Genomic DNA, 18,984 nt, shown 5'->3' on the forward strand with positions numbered 1-18,984 from the left:
TGAGCTCCTCTGAGGAAAGTCAGTGACATGACTATGTACTCTGTAATGTGCTGCAGGAGATGTCAGTGCTATATAAATACATAATAATAATATGGTAGGACATTACACTATGCCTATGGTAGGATAAGATTGTGAGATTCTCTGAGGACAGTCAGTGACATGACTATGCACTCTGTAATGTGCTGCAGGAGATGTCAGTGCTATATAAATACATAATAATAATATGGTAGGACATTACACTATGCCTATGGTAGGATAAGATTGTGAGATTCTCTGAGGACAGTCAGTGACATGACTATGCACTCTGTAATGTGCTGCAGGAGATGTCAGTGCTATATAAATACATAATAATAATATGGTAGGACATTAGACTATGACTATGGTAGGATAAGATTGTGAGATCCTCTGAGGACAGTCAGTGACATGACTATGTACTTTATAATGTGTTGCAGAAGATGTCAGTGCTATATAAATACATTATAATTTTTGTTTTGTTTTTCACAAATTTGATCTGCATGCTTGTTCAGGGTCTATGGCTCAAAGTATTAGAGGCAAAGGAGCAGTTGGACAGCCAGGCAATGTGCATGTTAAAAAGGAAATAATATGGCAGCCTCCATCTCCCTGTCACTTCAGGTGTGCATTAGTATGCTCTCTGTCTAGAAATGCTCACAGCAGAGTTCCCCTTTATGCCCCTGGTGAGATGCCATGTTTGCAGCGCGCAGAGACTTGTGTACTCCCAGCTATGACATTTCTGTGTCTGTGTCCCGGAGAGGGAGAGGGCCGGGGAGGAGATGTGTGTATCACAGGGACATGTGTTCTCTATGTAAAAATATCTCCACAGCTGTGTACATAATATCCACAAAGCCCATTAACCCCCCCGGCTGCAGGAAAGCCCGGCTTGAGCGCCCCCTCCAGCCTGCTCTGCTGCGCTGCGGCCCTCCAAGGGTTACCGGGGTGCTTTGAGGTGAGGCTGAGCTCTGTCAGCCGTGTCTTATGTGTTATCATGGTGGTTTGTGTCACCGGCCCCACAGTGACACAGGAGAGGCATGACGCTGGGTGACTGCTGTGACAGTGACATCTAGTGTGAGCCTGCGTACCAGCACAGAGCTGCCCGGACTCCATCGTCCACTTCCTGTCTTCATGGCTGCCAAATATCAGACATAAATCCCTCTATCCTATACAACTGTCCCCCAGATCCCACATAAGGCTCTCAATGCATTATTGTTTAACTACCAAGAATATTTAGGTCCTGCCCACATTTAAAGGGAGATTACAAGATTACACTTCCCTTACAAAATGTCGCTGTAAATATAACTCAGTGTAGCAAGATTCTTTTTGTAATGTAGAATTATCATGTATTTATATCTTCTGCAGCAATTTACAGAGTACATAGTCATGTCACTGACTGCCCTCAGAGGAGCTCACACTCTGATCTCTACTATAGTCATAGTCTAATGTCCTACCATGTTATTATTATGTATTTATACAGCACTGACATCTTCTGCAGCACAATACAGAGTACATAGTCATGTCACTGACTGTCCTCAGAGGAGCTCACACTCTGATCTCTACTATAGTCATAGTCTAATGTCCTACCATATTATTATTATGTATTTATATAGCACTGACATCTTCTGCAGCACATTACAGAGTACATAGTCATGTCACTGACTGTCCTCAGAGGAGCTCACACTCTGATCTCTACTATAGTCATAGTCTAATGTCCTACCATGTTATTATTATGTATTTATATAGCACTGACATCTCCTGCAGCACTTTACAGAGTACATAGTCATGTCACTGACTGCCCTCAGAGGAGCTCACACTCTGATCTCTACTATAGTCATAGTCTAATGTCCTACCATATTATTATTATGTATTTATACAGCACTGACATCTTCTGCAGCACTTTACAGAGTACATAGTCACTGACTGTCCTCAGAGGAGCTCACAGTCTTATCCTACCATAGTCATAGCCTAATGTCCTACCATATTATTATTATGTATTTATACAGCACTGACATCTTCTGCAGCACTTTACAGAGTACATAGTCACTGACTGTCCTCAGATGAGCTCACAATCTAATCCTACCATAGTCATAGTCTAATGTCTCCCCATATTATTATTATCATTATTATTATGTATTTATATAGCACTGACATCTCCTACAGCACTTTACAGAGTACCTAGTCATGTCACTGACTGTCCTCAGAGGAGCTCACATAGTCATAGTCTAATGTCTTCCCTTATTATTATTAATATTATTATTATTATGGTCGCTGCAAGGTGTAATGGTTAAGGGCTCTGCCTCTGACACAGGAGACCTGGGTTCGAATCTCAGCTCTGCCTGTTCAGTAAGCCAGCACTTATTCAGTAGGAGACCTTTGGCAAGTCTCCCTAACACTGCTACTGCCTATAGAGCGCGCCCTAGTGGCTGCTGCTCTGGCGCTTTGAGTCCGCCAGGAGAAAAGCACGATATAAATGTTATTTGTCTTGTCTTTGTCATTATTATTCTGTATTTATATAGCGCCGACATATTCTGCAGTACTTTACAGAGTACATAGTCATGTCACTGACTGTCCTCAGGGGAGCTCACAATAGACATAGTCTAATGACCTACCATATTATTATTATGTATTTATACAGCACTGACTTCTTCTGCAGCACTTTACAGAGTACATAGTCATGTCACTGACTGTCCCTCAGAGGAGCTCACACTCTAATCCTACCATAGTCATAGTCTAATGTCCTACCATATTATTATTATGTATTTATACAGCACTGACATCTCCTGCAGCACATTACAGAGTACATAGTCATGTCACTGACTGTCCTCAGAGGACCTCACAATGTAACTCCTACTACCATAGTCCTATGTCTATTGTAGTCTAGAGCCAATTTTAAGGGGAAGCCAATTAACTTATCTGTATGTTTTTGGGATGTGGGAGAAATACGCGGTCCCCGGAGGAAAGCCACGCAGAGGTGATGAGAACATACAAACTTCATGCAGATAGTGCCCTGGCTGGGATTGGAACGAGGAACCCAGCTCTGCAAGGTGACAGTGCTAAACTCCATGCCACAGCTTTGTTAAAAAATCTTTATTTTTCAACATGCAGCCGGATAGGGATCTTGCAAACGTGACAGAAAACTCATCATTGCAGTCTTGGCAAAATAACTGTCTCTGTGTACACTAAAATACTGTTGCTATGAGACGGTCCAGAAATGCCCACCTATTTGCAGGAGTGACTTCCTGCACACAGCAGGAGGTCGTGAACTAACTCCTGAACTAACCTATTTACTGGCATACTGTATAAGACTCCTATTGGCCAGTTTCTTTTAGAAGTAATGTGGAATGGATGTTTTAAATGCACACAAAAACAAAATAATAAACCTTATAGAGGAACTGCAGTGAAAATAACGCTATGAATACAATATCTTTTATTTTTTATTCATTAGTACATTATTTAGTCATTGTTTGCCCCCTGTAAAATAATTCCTCACCCCAATTTACATTATAACGTCAGGTGGTGACATCTTTAGTCATGTCAGCTGCAGCTCTGCAGAATGTTTGTTTAGTAAGTGTTTAGAAAATAAACCTGGTGTCCCAGATTGCTGGGGGTGGAATTAAGCAGCACAAGGCTCAGGACGTGTTCGGCAAGAGAGTGATCGGTGAGCAGCAGCATCTTCTCCAGGTTTGGCAAGAAATGGTGAGCTATCGGTATTGTTGTTGGCTTTGGGAGCGTGAGGAGGGTCAGTGTAAGGTGGCCACACACAATGCAATAACATGATACGATTTTACGGAAATTCGATAAATATGATTGGATCTCCCGAAACAATCGAAAGGGTCTTTTTTTTTCATTCGACTGAAAAATCGGATTTCCTGTTTTTTCCGATTTTAATTGATGCGGAATGCTGGAAATGTTTCTTCAATTCTTCTAAAGATTGCATGGTGTGTGTTAGATTGTCAATTTATTAGTATACACACCCTAGCAATTTTCTCAGAGTTTCCAATCATTTTTATCATAATTTGGGAAACATTGAACATAGGTGTGTGGTACATTGGTCATATATTTGAAATGTTACAATCAGTCAGAAAAATTGATTGCAGTTCTTGAATTGAACAGATATTTAAAAAATCGTATGGTGTGTGGCCACCTTTAGCTGTAGGGGTGCTAGTGGAAGTGGGTAGGGTAGGGAGAGGTTAGAGAACAGTACCCTGGAGAAGATAATCGCAAAAGTACCGTCGCAACCTCTAAACAAATATCACTAACCGCATGTTACCGATATTCAAACTATCGCCACAGTTCCATCAAATTCCTTTGCGGCTGATCTAAATTTAAGAAGACCTTTTGTAGTCAGAGGATAGCTATGATAGCCAGGTGATTATTGCAGTCAGAGGATCGCTATTATAGCCAGGTGATTATTGCAGTCAGAGGATCACTATGATAGCCAGGTGATTATTGCAGTCAGAGGATGGCTATGATAGCCAGGTGATTATTGCAGTCAGAGGATAGCTATGATAGTCGGGTGATTATTGCAGTCAGAGGATGACTATGATAGCCAGGTGATTATTGCAGTCAGAGGATCAGTATGATAGCCAGGTGATTATTGCAGTCAGAGGATGGCTATGATAGCCAGGTGATTATTGCAGTCAGAGGATGGCTATGACAGCCAGGTGATTATTGCAGTCAGAGGATCAGTATGATAGCCGGTTGATTATTGCAGTCAGAGGATGGCTATGATAGCCAGGTGATTATTGCAGTCAGAGGATCGCTATTATAGCCAGGTGATTATTGCGGTGAGAGGATCAGTATGATAGCCAGGTGATTATTTCAGTCAGAGGATCACTCTGATAGCCAGGTTATTATTGCAGTCAGAGGATCGCTATGATAGCCAGTTGATTATTGCAGTCAGAGGATCGTATGATAGGCAGTTGATTATTGCAGTCAGAGGATGGCTATGATAGCCAGGTGATTATTGCAGTCAGAGGATCAGTATGATAGCCAGGTGATTATTGCAGTCAGAGGATGACTATGATAGCCAGGTGATTATTGCAGTCAGAGGATGGCTATGATAGCCAGGTGATTATTGCAGTCAGAGGATGACTATGATAGCCAGGTGATTATTTCAGTCATAGGATGACTATGATAGCCAGGTGATTATTGCAGTCAGAGGATGGCTATGATAGCCAGGTGATTATTGCAGTCAGAGGATGACTATGATAGCCAGGGGATTATTGCAGTCAGAGGATGACTATGATAGCCAGGTGATTATTGCAGCCAGAGGATATCTATGATAGCCAGGTGATTATTGCAGTCAGAGGATGACTATGATAGCCAGTTGATTATTGCAGTCAGAGGATCAGTATGATAGCCAGGTGATTATTGCAGTCAGAGGATCGCTATGATAGCCAGAGGATTATTGCAGTCAGAGGATGACTATGATAGCCAGGTGATTATTGCAATGAGAGGATAGCTATGACAGCCAGGTGATTATTGCAGCCAGAGGATGGCTATGATAGCCAGATGATTATTGCAGTCAGAGGATCAGTATGATAGCCAGGTGATTATTGCAGACAGAGGATCACTATGATAGCCAGGAGATGATTGCAGTCAGAGGATGACTATGATAGCCAGTTGATTATTGCAGTCAGAGGATCAGTATGATAGCCACGTGATTATTGTGGTTAGAGGATCAGTATGATAGCCAGGTGATTATTGCAGACAGAGGATAGCTATGATAGCCAGGTGAATATTGCAGTGAGAGGATAGCTATGATAGCCAGGTGATTATTGCAGTCAGAGGATGACTATGATAGCCAGGTGATTATTGCAGTCAGAGGATCACTATGATAGCCAGGTGATTCTTGCAGTCAGAGGATTACTATGATAGCCAGGTGATTATTGTGGTCAGAGGATCACTATGATAGCCAGGTGATTATTGTGGTCAGAGGATCAGTATGATAGCCAGGTGATTATTGCAGCCAGAGGATATCTATGATAGCCAGGTGATTATTGCAGTGAGAGGATCAGTATGATAGCCAGGTGATTATTGCAGTCAGAGGATCACTATGATAGCCAGGTGATTATTGCAGTCAGAGGATAGCTATGATAGCCAGGTGATTATTGCAGTCAGAGGATGGCTATGATAGCTGGGTGATTATTGCAGTCAGAGGATCACTATGATAGCCAGGTGATTATTGCAGTCAGAGGATGACTATGATAGCCAGGTGATTATTGCAGTCAGAGGACCAGTATGATAGCCAGGTGATTATTTCAGTCAGAGGATCACTATGATAACCAGGTGATCATTGCAGTCAGAGGATGACTATGATAGCTAGGTGATTATTGCAGTCAGAGGATCAGTATGATAGCCAGGTGATTATTGCAGTCAGAGGATCGCTATGATAGCCAGGGGATTATTGCAGTCAGAGGATGACTATGATAGCCAGGTGATTATTGCAGTCAGAGGATCGCTATGATAGCCAGGTGATTATTGCAGTCAGAGGATGGCTATGATAGCCACGTGATTATTGCAGTCAGAGGATCGTATGATAGCCAGGTGATTATTGCAGTCAGAGGATGACTATGATAGCCAGGTGATTATTGCAGTCAGAGGATCAGTATGATAGCCAGGTGATTATTGCAGTCAGAGGATCGCTATGATAGCCAGGTGATTATTGCAGCCAGAGAATGGCTATGATAGCCAGGTGATTATTGCAGTCAGAGGATGACTATGATAGCCAGGTGATTATTGCAGTCAGAGGATCAGTATGATAGCCAGGCGATTATTGCAGTCAGAGGATCAGTATGATAACCAGGTGATTTTTGCAGTCAGAGGATAGCTATGATAGCCAGGTGATTATTGCAGTCAGAGGATCAGTATGATAGCCAGGTGATTATTGCAGTCAGAGGATGACTATGATAGCCAGGTGATTATTGCAGTCAGAGGATGGCTATGATAGCCAGGTGATTATTGCAGTCAGATGATCACTATGATAGCCAGGTGATTATTGCAGTCAGAGGATGACTATGATGGCCAGTTGATTATTGCAGTCAGAGGATCAGTATGATAGCCAGGTGATTATTGCAGTCAGAGGATCACTATGATAGCCACGTGATTATTGTGGTCAGAGGATCAGTATGATAGCCAGGTGATTATTGCAGACAGAGGATAGCTATGATAGCCAGGTGGATATTGCAGTGAGAGGATAGCTATGATAGCCAGGTGATTATTGCAGTCAGAGGATGACTATGATAGCCAGGTGATTATTGCAGTCAGAGGATGACTATGATAGCCAGGTGATTCTTGCAGTCAGAGGATCAGTATGATAGCCAGGTGATTATTGCAGTCAGAGGATGACTATGATAGCCAGGGGATTATTGCAGTCAGAGGATGACTATGATAGCCAGGTGATTATTGCAGTCAGAGGATCGCTATGATAGCCAGGTGATTATTGCAGTCAGAGGATGACTATGATAACCAGGGGATTATTGCAGTCAGAGGATGGCTATGATAGCCAGGGGATTATTGCAGTCAGAGGATGACTATGATAGCCAGGTAATTATTGCAGCCAGAGAATGGCTATGATAGCCAGGTGATTATTGCAGTCAGAGGATCACTATGATAGCCAGGTGATTATTGCAGTCAGAGGATCAGTATGATAGCCAGGCGATTATTGCATTCAGAGGATCAGTATGATAGCCAGGTGATTATTGCAGACAGAGGATAGCTATGATAGCCAGGTGATTATTGCAGTCAGAGGATGACTATGATAGCCAGGTGATTATTGCAGTCAGAGGATGGCTATGATAGCCAGGTGATTATTGCAGTCAGAGGATGACTATGATAGCCAGGTGATTATTGCAGTCAGAGGATCAGTATGATAACCAGGTGATTATTGCAGTCAGAGGATAGCTATGATAGCCAGGTGATTATTGCAGTCAGAGGATCAGTATGATAGCCAGGTGATTATTGCAAACAGAGGATGGCTATGATAGCCAGGTGATTATTGCAGTCAGAGGATGGCTATGATAGCCAGGTGATTCTTGCAGTCAGAGGATCAGTATGATAGCCAGGTGATTATTGCAGTCAGAGGATCAGTATGATAGCCAGGTGATTATTGCAGACAGAGGATGGCTATGATAGCCAGGTGATTATTGCAGTCAGAGGATCAGTATGATAGCCAGGTGATTATTGCAGACAAAGGATGGCTATGATAGCCAGGTGATTATTGCAGTTAGAGAATGGCTATGATAGCCAGGTGATTATTGCAGTCAGAGGATGACTATGATAGCCAGGTGATTCTTGCAGTCAGAGGATCAGTATGATAGCCAGGTGATTATTGCAGTCAGAGGATCAGTATGATAACCAGGTGATTATTGCAGTCAGAGGATAGCTATGATAGCCAGGTGATTATTGCAGTCAGAGGATCAGTATGATAGCCAGGTGATTATTGCAGACAGAGGATGGCTATGATAGCCAGGTGATTATTGCAGTCAGAGGATCAGTATGATAGCCAAGTGATTATTGCAGACAGAGGATGGCTATTATAGCCAGGTGATTATTGCAGTTAGAGAATGGCTATGATAGCCAGGTGATTATTGCAGTCAGAGGATGACTATGATAGCCAGGTGATTATTGCAGTCAGAGGATGACTATGATAGCCAGGTGATTCTTGCAGTCAGAGGATCAGTATGATAGCCAGGTGATTATTGCAGTCAGAGGATCACTATGATAGCCAGGTGATTATTGTGTTCAGATGATCAGTATGATAGCCAGGTGATTATTGCAGCCAGAGGACATCTATGATAGCCAGGTGATTATTGCAGTGAGAGGATAGCTATGATAGCCAGGTGATTATTGCAGTCAGAGGATCAGTATGATAGCCAGGTGATTATTGCAGTCAGAGGATCACTATGATAGCCAGGTGATTATTGCAGTCAGAGGATGACTATGATAGCCAGGTGATTATTGCAGTCAGAAGATGACTATGATAGCCAGGCGATTATTGCAGTCAGAGAATGGCTATGATAGCCAGGTGATTATTGCAGTCAGAGGATCACTATGATAGCCAGGTGATTTGTGCAGTCAGAGGATGACTGTGATAGCCAGGTGATTATTGCAGTCAGGGGATGGCTATGATAGCCAGATGATTATTGCAGTCAGAGGATCTCTATGATAGCCAGATGATTATTGCAGTCAGAGGATGACTATGATAGCCAGGTGATTATTGCAGACAGAGGATGGCTATGATAGCCAGATGATTATTGCAGTCAGAGGATCTCTATGATAGCCAGATGATTATTGCAGTCAGAGGATGACTATGATAGCCAGGTGATTATTGCAGTTAGAGGATCAGTATGATAGCCAGGTGATTATTGCAGTCAGAGGATGGCTATGATAGCCAGGTGATTATTGCAGTCAGAGGATCAGTATGATAGCCAGGTGATTATTGCAGTCAGATGATCAGTATGATAGCCAGGTGATTATTGCAGTCAGAGGATGACTATGATAGCCAGGTGATTATTGCAGTCAGAGGATGGCTATGATAGCCAGGTGATTATTGCAGTCAGAGGATCAGTATGATAGCCAGGTGATTATTGCAGACAGAGGTTGACTATGATAGCCAGGTGATTATTGCAGTCAGAGGATCACTTTGATAGCCAGGTGATTATTGCAGTCAGAGGATGGCTACGATAACCAGGTGATTATTACAGTCAGAGGATGGCCATGATAGCTAGGTGATTATTGCATTCAGAGGATCAGTATGATAGCCGGGTGAGTATTGCAGTCAGAGGATGGCTATGGTAGCCAGGTGATTATTGCAGTCAGAGGATCAGTATGATAGTCAGGAGATTATTGCAGTCAGAGGATGGCTATGATAGCCAGGTGATTATTGCAGTCAAAGGATCGCTATGATAGCCAGGTGATTATTGCAGTCAGAGGATGGCTATGATAGCCAGGAGATTATTGCAGTCAGAGGATCAGTATGATAGCCAGGTGATTATTGCAGACAGAAGATCACTATGATAGCCAGGAGATTATTGCAGTCAGAGGATGGCTATGATAGTCAGGTGATTATTGCAGTCAGAGGATCGCTATGATAGCCAGGTGATTATTGCAGTCAGAGAATGGCTATGATAGCCAGGTGATTATTGCAGTCAGAGGATCAGTATGCTAGCCAGGTGAGTATTGCAGTCAGAGGATGGCTATGATAGCCAGGTGATTATTGCAGTCAGAGGATCACTATGATAGCCTGGTGCGTAGTATGACAGCGCTCTTACACTATTACGTTATTCTTTCTTAAGTTTTCCTCTGGGAATCGGGTCAGAATTCTTTATTCTTAGTTTTCAGGTTTGTTTATGACAAGTGTAGCATCCTGTTTAATGTAATGTATTTAAAATGGTCGGATCATTTTTGTATTGAGTTTTGGCAGATTCAGCGGTTTCCTTAAGAATAAAGTATACAGCGGAACTAAAGTTTTCTTGCTAAACGGCACTGCGAACGGCCATCCCTCCGCATAGCGTTGAAAGGTTGGTAAACCTTATTTCTCTGACAATATAATGCTTTGTAGTGGTGCAGCCAGGAGATGCGCTCAGCATCCAAGGAGTTCAGCTCACAAATTATCTCACCTTATGTATTTTTCACCTTTAATAAAGAGACACTGAAGCGAAAAAAAAAAAAAATATATGATATAATGAATTGGTTGTGTACTATGAATAATTTCTAGAAGATTAGCAGCAAAGAAAATATTCTCATACTTGAATTTTCAGGTATATAGTGTTTTTTCTAACATTGCATCATTCTATAATATGTGCAGATTACACAACACTCAGCATTCAAAGTGAGTCTTTCAGAGCAGTCTGTGAAGTAATGACCTCTCCTCTGGCAGAGGAAAAGTAAACAGTTCACTTACAGTTGAGATAATAAAAGTCAGAAGAGAGCCCTCTCCAAGACTAACTTAGTCGGAGAGCTTAATGGCTTGTTTGCATAGAGATAACAACTGGAGTTTCTTAACTCTTCCTGTACTGGACTAAATGGTTTAAAGAGGCGCCCTGGTGGTATATAAAAGCAGTTTAAAACCGAGAAAGGTTTGAGGTTGCTTACCTCAAGGACGACAAATCTTTGTAGGGACAAAAGATTTTATTGGTAGCACAGGCGACGCGTTTCAAGGGTCTGAGCCCGCTTCCTCAGGCCAATAGCAGTGCCAGGCCAATTGAAATAGCAAGCTAAGGGAGCCTCCCCGAGTGGAGTCGGGTTAATTGTCTCCACCTGCTTCCTGTGGTCGGTTGCCCCCTTGCAACCCACTCTTGTGAGTAGATTCTTATCTTCCACATTGACAATTTTGACGAAACATATTACACTATTGGGCTCCCGTGTTTTTTGTTTCCTGTGCCTTTTCCCCAGAAGGTGTCCTGACACCAATCATCCACTACTTCCTGTACTGGAAACAATTACACTGATGTATCTGATCTTAATGTTTTATTTCTTAGCTGTACTACACATACAAATCATAATATCATCATTTTTTTTTTCGCTTCAGTGTCTCTTTAAGGCCTCCTTCACAGTAGGACGTTGCGTTTGGTTGATGTGACGTTAAAGTCGCAACGCAATGCCCCCAAAAAGTTGCACCGCAACTTAATGCCCCGTTATCGTGACATACAGTAGGGCATACAGGCAATGAAAAGTATGCTTCCAAGTCATTACTGAGCATGTGCAAACAGTCCAACGCAGCTAATAACATGTATAACGCACAGCATGCAGCACTTTCTAATAGCGCTACACGTTACACACAAACGCAACGTGTGCACTGTGAATGTCGCACAGGCTTAGTATTGCTGTGTGACTTTTTGGGGGCATTGCGTTGTAATTTGGGTTGCGCCTTTAATGTCGCATCAAACTGCAACGTCCTACTGTGAAAGAGGCCTTAAGGATACCCAAGGTGACATGTGACATAATGAGATAAACATGTGTATGTACAGTGCCTAGCACACAAATAACTAGGCTGTGTTCCTTTTTTTTCTTTCTCTGCCTTAAAGATTTAAATATCAGGTATGCAAGTGACAGTTTCTGTCTGGGTCAGACTATAGTATAACCTTTACTAATGTGGAATTTCAGCCATAAAACACTTTCCTGTCAGTAAATAACTTCTGAGAGCAGGAAATTAATAAAATGGGTCAAACGTTCATAGATTTTAGCTCTGGCATATGTCAATGCATGTGCCATTGAGCATAGACAATGAAACCGTAAAAACTAGATTTAAATATAAAATAAAACTGTGGGATATCTAAAAAAAAAGTCATTTTTAGGAGAAGGAGGATAAATACAATTGTTTTCCTCATCAATTTATTTTCACCTCGGATATCCTTTAAGGACAACTGAAGTGAGAGGGAGATGGAGGCTGCCATATTTATTTCCTTTTGAACTATACCGATTACCTGGCGGTCCTGCTAATCTTCTGGCATCAGTGGTGTTTGAGCAGTGGTGCACTTCCCAAACAGGAAGTAGAGAGGAGCCTGGAGCAGGTGAGAGATAAACGCACCGCTGTGCCAGTATTCTGTAAGGGGTAATCCGATGGGGCTCATGGAGAGGGAGGGAGGAACGATGTTGGCCCCCTCTCTGCATCCCCAGATCGCTCACAGTATCTTAGCATATTGTGCAGTCTATCCAAACACCAGCACTGCAAGGGGCCATAGAAGGGAGGAGGGAGGCAATACAGTGCCTTCCCAGTGGCACCCTCCTCCCCACCTAGTGGCACCCTCCTCCCACCTAGTGTCACCCTCCACCCACCTAGTGGCACCCTCCTCCCCACCTAGTGGCACGCTGCTTCCACCCAGTATCACCGTCCTTTGCACTCAGTGTCACCCTCCTCTCACCCAGTAGCACCCTCCTTCCTACCTAGTGGCACGCTACTCCCACCCAGTGTCACCGTCTTTTGCACTCAATGTCACCCTCCTCCCAAACAGTGTCACCCTCCACCCACCTAGTGGCACCCTCCACCCACCCAGTGGCACCCTCCTTTCCACCCAGTGGCACGCTTCTTCCTACCTAGTGGCACTCTACTCCCACCCAGTGTCACCGTCCTTTGCACTCAATGTCACCCTCCTCCCAAACAGTGTCACCCTCCACCCACCAAGTGGCACCCTCCACCCACCCAGTGGCACCCTCCTTTCCACCCAGTGGCACGCTTCTTCCTACCTAGTGGCACTCTACTCCCACCCAGTGTCACCGTCCTTTGCACTCAATGTCACCCTCCTCCCACTCAGTAGCACCCTCCTTCCTACCTAGTGGCACCCACATCCCACCCAATCTTACCTTCCTCCTCACCCAGTGTCACCCTCCCCACTCAGTGGTACCCTTCTTCCCAACCCAGTGTCGCCCTCCGCCCATCCGGTTGCACCCTCTCCTAACCAGCGTCACAGAAATGCACAGCGTGTGCAAAAAAATATGGTCCCAGCCTAACACATATTAAAATTTGCATGCAAATGTGCGAAAACGCGCTTACCTCGCATCTAAAGGAAGTCAATAGAGAGTTGAAGGTCTAATAGAATTTGCAAAAATGCATTTGCGTTTTCACCTGCATAAAAACTTACATCTTGCAGCATAAATGTTCACATGGCGTGCAAATTCCCATGGAAAAAAAGTGCAAAAATTTGAATACTAACAAATATTTTAACATGAAAAACGGATGTGAAAAAAAAGTACAATTTTTCGCATTGCTAAGTGTGAACCTTGCTTTCCCCTTTGTAGCACTTCATTTTTTGGGGAGATCAGATTACAGGCAGTCCGCTACTTAGAAAAGACTTGCGTTGCAACGTTACAGTGATACAAACAAAATTGTCTTCATATACAAAATATACAATACTGTGTTTTTTGTTTATTTTTGTTTGTTTGCTTTTTTTATTACATATTTTTGTTGTTAAATATTTCAGTATTGTATAAACTGTTGTAAGTAAGTGAGCAACTGCCATTCACTAAGGGCCTATTCACACTTGAGCGTTTTGTCGGCGATTTCGGCAAAATGCTCAAGCGCTAGCGCTTTGCAAAGCGCTAGGGTAATAAAAGTCTATGGGCTCGTTCTCATTTGGGCAATTTGCGATAATCGCCACAAATCGCCCAAAAACGCTAAATGCAAACGCGTAGCCTGCACCATTTTCAGGCGATTTACCGGTAATCGCGTTTTAGTGCTATAGAAGCGCAAAACGCGATTGCTAAAAAATCGCCAGGTGTGAATGGTGATTTTTTTTGGGCGTTAATCGCCAAAAAAACACCAGAGTAAAACACTAGCAAAATCGCTAGCGTTTTGCGATCAGCAAGTGTGAATGGGCCCTAAGTGCTTTTGAAAATAAAGAAAATACTGAGAATCCCCCATGTGGAGATGAGCTAGTTCAAAACCTGTTAGTTCATAGATCTCAATGTTGGTCGCGTGTCGGCGTGCGCACATGCACAGTAGTATCTCTCCGCTTGAGGTTCCGGCGGTAAAAGTCAGCGGACCTAATCGGACTTTGCTATTTCCACTGGAGCCTGAGCGGAGAGCCTCCACTCTGCATGTGCGCAGCAGCAATAGTAAATATTATTGCCGCTCTGTGTCTGGGGGAGCCAGAGCTGGATCCCCTCTACTGAGGAAGACTCGGAAAGCCTCTTTAGGATCCAGAGGCTCCCCCCTCCCGATGTAAGTACTCCTTAGGGCAGGAGTCCCCAAAAGTTTTGGGTCGAGGGCCGAGTCAACATACTTCAGACTGCTGGGGGGCCGGAGTTTACATAAGATGATGTAGAAGTGTTTGCGGGCCAGACAGTAAGGGCTCGTTTCCACTGTAGCGGTGCGGAATCGCCTGGATTCCACCGCAGAAGAAATCACATGCGGCTGCGTTTCCGCATGCAGATTTACCCGCGATTTCGCATGCGATTTCGCATGGCAAGGAGCCAGGCGAATTTAACCATGTCACTGCCTGTGTAAAGCTCCATTGCTTTACATGCGAAATCGCATGCGAAATCGCGGGGAAATCCGCATGACAAAGCCGCATGCGATTTCCCTATTGAATGCATTAGCGGCGATTCGCTCGCATTCCTGCCGCACGCGAAATCTGACGACCCTGTCGTGCAGATTTTTCCCGCACGCTGAAACGCACGACGCACAAGTGGAAACAATCCCATCCACTTGTATTGCCTATGCGAATCCGCATGCAGTGGAAACGAGCCCTAAAGCATACACAGGTGACAACCTGTAGCCCAATTGGACAGCAGTGTCACCTGATGTGGAATTTGATTGGAAACTACTGGAAATTGCTGCTTTCTGGCTTCCATGTGGATGGGTGGTGCCAACACTGCTATTCTATATGCGGACCACCAATATTTAAAGATGTAGCTGACCACATCTATAAGTAATACGTTTTGTGTGTTGGGGGGGCAGTAAAAAGCCCCAGGGGGCCACATTCGGCCTGCGGGCCTTAGTATGAGTACCACTGCCCTAGGGGCTCTTTTTTTTTTCTTTTAACAGACTCTAATCACTTTAATGGCTGGAACCCAATAAAGCGATTTTCTGAGCGTTTAGGGAGCAATTCAAATTGCTAGCGATTTCCCTAAACGCTCAGCTAATGTAAATGGATGGGCCAAATTCCACTGGAGCGATTGCGATGACCGAATTGCAAAACGCAGGACATGCAGCATTTTTAGCGTTAGCGGTTAGCGTTTCTGCAATGTAAAGTATATAAACACTGACCTAGTCGCTCATCAAAACCTACACAGAGCGATTTTGCTAGCGATTTGAAGTTACTGCACACTTAAAAAAAATTAAAATTAATTAAAGGAACAATTAGAATTAAAAACGCTAATCGCTACACAATCGCTGGCAAAAACCTTACACTTCTGAAAATGGCTACGAAGAACGCTCATGAAATCGCTTACAAAACGGTAGCGATTGCGATTAGCGATAGCGTTTTGTAGTGGATTCTAGGCCTAAAAGCACATTGACAGCAACCAAAAAACATAGTTTATCATACTATATGCCCAATTCCAGCGTTGCCCAGATGTAAATCATTTATCAACGTTTCACCATGTTTAACACAGCAAATAAAAAAATGAACTTCCCAACACTCCTGCTCTACCTCATGCGAATCCATTCATAAAAATCATGCAGCAATCAATGCTGTCCCTACAGCTAAGTTAAAAGCTGGGATCTTCATTACAAGAATAAAGTATCTTGCGTAGTCACCTACACCGCGTAGAGGTAGCCCAGTGTCGTATGTGTCCTAACGCTGGCCCTGTAACATGCATAGGACAAACATGCACGCATTCAGCACATCAAAACCTATCTAAGGAATAGGCAGGGCCGGCCCGCCCATGAGGCGGGGTGAAACTTTTGCCTCAGGCGGCACTTCTGGAGGGGCGGCAGCCGCCCGTCTGTGTGTGTGGGGGGCCGCCCGAGCTGGAGGGGATAGCGGGCAGGAAGGGGGTATTGGGCCTAGCGGCGGGGAGGGGGGTCGGACCCCCCCCTCCCTCGCCTGGGTCCCCCGTCCTCCGCTCCCCTCCAGCTTTAGAAGTGAGGTCGCTGGCTGCAGCTATATTGTAAGAGGCAACGGGCGGGGAGGACTCACCTCTTCCTCGTTCCAGCCCGAGCCTGCGCTCCACTGACGTCACTTCCTGCTACGCCGCAGGAAGTGATGTCAGTGGAGCGCAGGCTCGGGCTGGAACGAGGAAGAGGTGAGTGATCCCCGCCCGTTGCCTCTTACAATATAGCTGCAGCCAGCGACCTCACTTCTAAAGCTGGAGGGGAGCGGAGGACGGGGGACCCAGGCGAGGGAGGGGGGGGTCCGACCCCCCTCCCCGCCGCTAGGCCCAATACCCCCTTCCTGCCCGCTATCCCCTCCAGCTCGGGCGGCCCCCCACACACACACACGGCTTGGGGGGGGGGAGGGGCGGCGATTTTTTTGAATTTTGCCTCAGGCGGCAAAAAGTCTAGGGCCGGGCCTGGGAATAGGAGCACATATCCTTACAGTCCTCCCTGGGACAGATAGTGCATCTAACTAATCCTGCAAGGGAGCTGCTAGTACCTGGATATGTACCATGCAAACACACCAGCAAGCTGTGTATGTTAAGATCACTAATAGAGGCAGAGCACTAGATAAAATCCTAGCCACAAAGGATCAAATACAATTTAAAAAAACACAAAATCCACGTTCCTAGCCTCGAGCTAGATCATTTAAATACTTGCAGATTTAATGGGGAAGTGCTGGAAGGGGTGTGGCAAGCAAAACGGCAAACTTCTGCACACTCATGCAAATCCTCATGCGAATACATTCATAAAAATTATGCAGCAATCAATGCTGTCCCTACAGCTAAGTTAAAAGCTGGGATGCGTTTTGATGCGCTGAATGCGTACATGTTTGTGCTATGCATGTTGCAGGGCCAGCGTTAGGACCCATACGACACTGGGCTACCTCTACGCAGTGTATGTGACTACATAAGAGACCTTATTCTTGTAATGAAGATCCCAGCTTTTAGCTTAGCTGTAGGGACAGCATTGATTGCTGCATCATTTTTATGAATGGATTCGCATGAGGATTTGCATGAGTGTGTGGAAATTCATTTTTGAATTTGCTGTTTCGCTTGCCACACCCCTTCCAGCACCTCCCCATTAAATCTGCAAGGAGCCTGGATTTTGTGTGTTTTTTACATGATTAAAGGGGCACAATGGTGAAAAATTGTAAAATTTTAAATATGTGTAAACATATATACAAAAAAGAAGTATGTTTTTTTTTTCCAGAGTAAAATGAGCCAAAAATTACTTTTCTCCTATGTTGCTATCACTTACAGTAAGTAGTAGAAATCTGACAGAAGCAACAGGTTTTGGACTAGTCCATCTCTTTATAGGGGATTCTCAGGGATATATTTATTTTCAAAAGCACTTAGTGAATGGCAGTTGCTCTGTCCAACTGCCAAAAAACTGTGTAGCGAGTAGGGAAGCCGGCCAGCATCATTGTTTAAATCCCTTTTAGGGAATATCTTAATAAAGAATAAAGGTGATGCTGAGCATCCCCTATGAAGAGATGGACTAGTCCAAAACCTGTCACTTCTGTCAGATTTCTACTACCTACTGTAAGTGACAGCAACATAGGAGAAAAGTAATGTATGGCTCATTTTACTCTGCAAAAAACGTATTTCTTATTTGTTTATGTTTGCACTTTTTAAAAAAAATTTAAATTGTTTTTGTCATAGTGCCCCTTTAACACAGGACTAAACTGACAAACAAATTCAACCTACAAACAACCTGTTTGTAAGTAGGGACTGCATGTATTTATGGTTGGTGGTGGTATTTGTACCCATTGCCGAGCTATATATGTGACTGTTGTCTTCCCTCCTTGCTGGCAGCCAGTGACAGCATGTCTGAGCCATACGTTGTGTACGACGTCTGTCTTTCCCATGGTCTGTGGCTGAGCAGCTCTTGTAAGGAAGGCATCAGGCTGTAGTGAATGTATACAGCCATTGCCAAGGGGGGGGGGGGGCCTGTATGTATAAATAATGTGCCTATTTATAAAGGCGAGGCTGGTGGGGACATGGTGTTCTCGGGGACGTAGCTTGGCTCTTCTCTCTTCCTGCATACAGAGAGGAGCCGCGGGGATGGAGGAGGCCAGGAGGCCGGGGTGTGCCGCCGCTGGAGACATTGTACTCTCACATGTGTGACCTGGCTCCGTCCACACCAACAGCACAAAACACAAGTATGCATTGTGTACAGCACGCCTGCAAAGCCTATACTATTTATATCTCATCTCAGAAGAGGGAAGATTAAGAAGAGTGCTTCGTCCCGCCAACCATGAACCCAGAACTTCAGCCAAAACTAACTTTTTACTTTTGGATGGAGTGGAGAAAGGTTGACGTTTCTGTAAAAAAAAAATGTTGCCTTCCAGCCCTCACTGGGGTGACTTCCTGTTAAGAGACAGGTGCACAGTTATCTCCTTGTGTGCTGTATGACTTTCTGTCACTTCC

At 44.2% G+C, this 18,984-nt stretch overlaps 1 protein-coding gene and 1 long non-coding RNA gene across 11 annotated transcripts in view; one reads left to right on the top strand and one right to left on the bottom strand.

Moving 5' to 3' along the window:
* The window catches only part of ZBTB20 (zinc finger and BTB domain containing 20), a 1,072,531-nt gene that overhangs the window by 727,322 nt on the left and 326,225 nt on the right, over positions 1 to 18,984 (top strand). The window contains exon 6 of one of the 10 annotated variants that reach the window (XR_011026572.1): positions 10,430 to 10,535. The exons of the other annotated variants lie outside the window; for them this stretch is intronic. The gene's annotated coding sequence lies outside the window, so the exon portion shown is untranslated. The remainder of the gene's footprint in view (positions 1 to 10,429; positions 10,536 to 18,984) is intronic. 10 annotated transcript variants of the gene reach the window in all.
* Positions 1 to 18,984, bottom strand: part of LOC137547357 (uncharacterized) — a 68,498-nt gene that overhangs the window by 31,496 nt on the left and 18,018 nt on the right. The gene's annotated exons all lie outside the window — the stretch shown is intronic.

Source organism: Hyperolius riggenbachi, chromosome 2, assembly GCF_040937935.1.
Source record: "Hyperolius riggenbachi isolate aHypRig1 chromosome 2, aHypRig1.pri, whole genome shotgun sequence".
Lineage (NCBI taxonomy): Eukaryota > Metazoa > Chordata > Amphibia > Anura > Hyperoliidae > Hyperolius > Hyperolius riggenbachi.